This window comes from Charadrius vociferus, unplaced genomic scaffold, assembly GCF_000708025.1.
Source record: "Charadrius vociferus isolate BGI_N301 unplaced genomic scaffold, ASM70802v2 scaffold1, whole genome shotgun sequence".
NCBI classification, from domain to species: domain Eukaryota; kingdom Metazoa; phylum Chordata; class Aves; order Charadriiformes; family Charadriidae; genus Charadrius; species Charadrius vociferus.
Genome location: NW_009647680.1, coordinates 5,950,801 through 5,955,727, shown reverse-complemented (window position 1 = coordinate 5,955,727; position 4,927 = coordinate 5,950,801).

Sequence of the window (4,927 nt, the reverse complement as noted above, 5' to 3'; positions counted from 1 at the left end):
CGAACAAAGGAGTTGAGAGAGAAGTGCCAGAGATTTCTTTATCAGCTAAAACCCTCACTCCTATTTGCTGGTTATTTTGTGCGAAGACTGGTGCTGGTGTAAAAGCTGATGAGGGACAAGCAGAATAGTGGTTTCATCCATTTGAAGGAGAACTTGATCACTTCAAAGTCATTCATGTCTCCCAGGTAATATCTGAACCTTTGCACTATTTCTGCCACTTAGTTGGTACCCAAAGAGGCTGAGCATGGCATGGTCAGAGATAAAGAGGAATCCTCTGTGCCCATCAAAACTATATGGGTGAAAAAACACTGCAAAAAGATAAAATAATTGGTTCAGATGATGATAAACACTGTCAAGTAAACCAAAGCGGATCAGGGACAACAAAGAGGTGAATGGAGCAAATGGAGGGAGAACACATCGTATAGGGGAATAAAATGAAGCATTGTATTCCTTCAAGCATATATTTACTGTGAATAAACCCTTTGCCTTGTGGTGAGCAGGAGAAGCAGGTGGGAGTGCATCTTTCTCCTGCATCAGCTGTGCTGCTCTCCCTCATCTACAGGCAGTGAGGAGCCCATGGCAGGGTGAAACAGAGGACCAAGTCCTGCTGACCACACTATGGGCGAGTTTCTAGCAATCAAGATGCTGGGAGAAGCGGGAAGGACTGGTGGGCCTCTGCCTTTGCAGCAGCGCTGGCTTTGTGGGGAAGGCGGCCCATGGCTTCTGCGCCTCCTTTTTCAGGTGTCTCCACGGGAGCTGGAGCTTGTTTGTACAAGCTTGCATGGGGGGGAAGGAGGGGTGAAAGCCCTTGGCCCTGTGCTTTTGTTTTGGGTGGGTCTCGCCACTCTTTTGGTTGAAGTGGAATTACTGATTGAAAAATACCAAAAGCATTTACTGCGCTGTTGTGCCCAAGTAAAGAAAACCAGCTAAGCCTAAAACATGTCCTGCTGTCCTTCGGTTGCACACCTGCTGGTGGACCACCTGTCTGGGTGGTTTCCCTGTTTTGATTTACCCCTCCTGGCCCCTGGTTCCTGCCCACAGTGACCATGCATGGGGTTGCATGATGGAGTGGAGCAGAGCAGACCCAAATGAAGTGGGGTGCATCAAGAAGAGTGTGGCCAGCAAGTCAAGGGAGGTCATCCTCCCCTTCTACCCATCCCTGGTGAGGCCGCATCTGGAGTATTATGTCCAGTTCTGGGCTCCCCAGTTCAAGAAGGACAGGGATCTGCTGGAGAAGGTCCAGCAAAGGGCTATGAAGATCGTTAGGGAATTGGAACATCTTTCTTATGAGGAAAGGCTGATGGACTTGGGTCTTTTGAGTCTGGAGAAGAGAAGACTGAGGGGGGATCTTATCAATGCTTATAAATCCCTAAAGGGAGGGTGCCAGGAGGATGGGAGCAGTCTTTTTTCAGTGGTGCCCAGTGACAGGACAAGAGGTAACGGGCACAAACTTGAACATAGGAAGTTCCATCTTAACACGAAGGGGAACTTCTTTCCTGTGAGGGTGGCAGAGCACTGGCACAGTGCCCAGAGAGGTGGTGGAGTCTCCCACTCTGGAGACATTCCAAACCCGGCTGGATGCCGTCCCGTGCAACTGCTCTAGGTGACCCTGCTCTGGCAGGGGGCTTGGACTAGATGATGTCCAGAGGTCCCTTCCAACCCTGACCATTCTGTGATTCTCTGAAATAAAACTGTGCAAAACTGATCCCCTGCGAGGCTGATGGGAACAGCCCGGGGGGGTCATGAGCCGGAGTGGCTGGATAGGGTGCGAGCTGTATAAACCACCTCTGGGAAAAACAGCTGTGAAACCCAGTTTTCTGCCCTGCTGCCAGCCTCAGGCCCCACTCCTGTTTCATCTCCTGATGGGGCACATCTCTGCTGTAGCCAGCCCTGCTTGTGATTTAAACAAATGTGGTGAGGAGTGGCTGAGGCATGGACAGGCCACCCAACCACCTGCAGGGTCTGGTCTCTGCCGAAGGGTGGGATGGGCAGCTGCAGCTCTGATGCCTTCAACAGCAATGCAAGGCAGAGCTGGCATCTGCAAGCACAAGGAAACAGAAAGGGGGGGAAAAAAAAACCCTACCCCAAAACCAAAAACAAGCAAGCAATGTTGTGGTCTGCATTTTCTTTTTTTTTTTTTTTTTTTTAAAGCATATAATTCAAAGTGCGATGTATTGCTGAGATGCACATTCCCTGACCGTGGCGAGCGGGGCAGAGGTTGAGACACATCTTCCCTGGGGAGAGGGAGGGTTGCGTGAGCCTGAGTCAGCAGCAAAGGTCACTTGGCTGAAAGGCTCAGCTTGCAGAAGTAGAAGATTTCGTAAGGGTAACTGATGCAATGTTTGTGTGTTCGGCGCTGACAGCCTGGTAGGTTAGTGTGTGTGTGCACGTCAGAGGGAGAAACACTGATTTTGGTGGATGGGGGAAGGACAGGGCGGGGATGGTGAACCTCACCTGCCCACTCCACCTCCCAAATCACTTCTCTCCCTTCCTTCCTGCTTGGCCCATTGCTTTCTCCCCTCCTGTGCCCCGACTTTTTGTGTCTTTTCAGCTCTGGCATTTCATCTCATCATTGTGTTGTTTGTTTTATGGCCTTGGCTCATCTTCCAGTTCCCATTTGGGGTCATTATCACATGTGATTAGTCTTGGAGCCTAATGAAGGGGATCAGACATAACTCTAGGGTATGTCTGAGCCATTTAGTGGTTCTGAGCTCAAAGATCTGCAGAGGAAGTTTATTTTTAAGCTCTCTGAGAAGATAAATTTGAACGTTGGATTGTTTAGGGTACAACTAATAGAACTGAAATCCCTCCAGGAGGGAGCAGCGCCCTCCAGGATTTGAAGCATCCCGGGGATAATTATCCAGTGCCGAGTAAGTCTCAATAGTCTTGAAATAGATGTTTGTGGATTATCATGTTTTTTCTTCACATTGGTTAGTGTGAAAGCTTGAAACCGTATATTAACATTTAGTCTATATTGTAAGAGCCCTGTTAACATGTTCTTAATGCTGCTGTTGTTATCCAATCCCACTCTGGGAAAGCCAGGCATGGAGATACAAAATGATTACACAAAATAACAACCCCAGAAAATACAAAAGGGCATATTTGAGGCTGCTCTTCAAGGTCCCACTCTCTCGCTGTAGTAAAAGATCACAGGGAGCTTGCAAGGTCTTGTGTGTTGGAGCAAGGTGAAGTTAGAGCATCCTCAGGACGGCTCCAGCTGCTGCTGTTTGGTGGCACTTTGCAGGGGACCGTAGCTCCAGTTCAGCAAAGCAGCAGCAGGGCAAGTGCCGCGCTGTGTCACTGGCCCAGGCGAAGTGACATGTCTGTGTAGTGACTCAGCTGTGTCCCTGCTAACCATCTGCTGATGTGATGCAGATCATTAGTCACTAATTGGTGTGGTTACCCCTTTTTTTAGGCTGCTGGAAAGGCCAAGGTTCGCGTAGACGTACATGAAGCTGCTGAGTCAGTCTTCTACTTCTTTTGCCTTCAGTTCCACCAGGCTCGTGGTGGTGCTTGGAGAGTCGTTTTGGTGTGCCCCACCAGGCAAGCCCAAACTGTCAGCTCTGTAAAAAAAACCCTCTAAATCTGGGTCTTTAATGAGGATAGCAATTTCATAATACTTCTTTCATTTTATTTTATTTTTTTTGTCATGCCCCCATCTCCTACGCTTCCCATCTTTGGCTCTATCTCTCATCCAGTGCCTAACCTATAGGTGCTGGTGGGTTAGGTACTGATCCTTGGGTATCGCCTTACTTTGTATCTCAACTGATTGCTTGTAAATCTGTCTCCTTACGGATGTCTTTTATGCCATTACTCCAGATGAGTCTTGAGGACAGGTCTTCGATGCCATGTATAATACCTGGATCGTCCTGCACACAGCTGGGTTTGGACACTGCCCTTCTGCTCTCTTGTCTGTGGGGTTTTCTGTCTGCCTAAAATCTCCAACTGAGCCTCTTCTGCCTGTTGTTACTTTTCTCAAAGTCCCTTCTCTGTTCACGGTGTTGGTAGCACCCTTGGGTGCACTGGAGATAGAGGTGTGGGCACTCATCTCTTGCTCAGCTGTCGCAAACTACATTTATCTGTTCATTCCTCCCCGTGTTTTGAGTGGCCTAAGGAAGCCCTGTAGGTCTTCCCTCGTGTAGGCCACCCTGCCCATTCCTGTGACATTGCTGAAACATCAGTCTCTGCATCCTGCCAAGGAGGTTGGACATGGGGGGGGGGGGTACGTGTGCTGGGTACCCCTCAGGCTCCTCCATGTTCACTTGCCATTTTTGCTTTACACCAAGCAAGCTATCCTCACAAAACTAAAGCAAATTATCATAGTAGTAGCGATATTCCTAATAGCACCTATTATTTCTTCCTTTTCAAAAACCTCTCTTGTTGTACTTCAGCCAAACTCTTACCCCACTCCCCACTACAATTTTAGCAAATTAGCTCTTTATGTCTTTAAGGCAAATGCTGCTGCTTTTATTTTAGAATTATTTTAATTTCCCCATCTGTTCTGCCCTCATGTGTGCCCCAGCCCTGCTCCATGGGTACTCAGCACCCACCTGGAGGATCTCAGGGGGGTTTCTGGGTATTGCCCTAACAGAAATAGGTTATATGATCCCTTCGGACAAGGTGGCGAAGTCCTTGCTGTCCTTTGGAGCTGACATAGTTAAAAGCAAAACAAACATTTGGGGAAATCTAGGAAGTGGTGGCTTGGGCTTGTGGAGTGTTGCTCCGGAAGCTGAAAACCAGCATCTCTAATTGGTGGGCAGCCAGGTGAGATGGTGTGAAAGCTGAAATGCAGCCAAGGTTTTGCAGCAGCTGACGTTGAACTACGTGGATGCCCCAGCTCAGAGCGGGAAGGACTCTTCTCCCTTATCTGAGGAGCCACATGCCTGCCAGGAGACCTTTGTTCTGAATATTTGGAGGAATAAAGTTC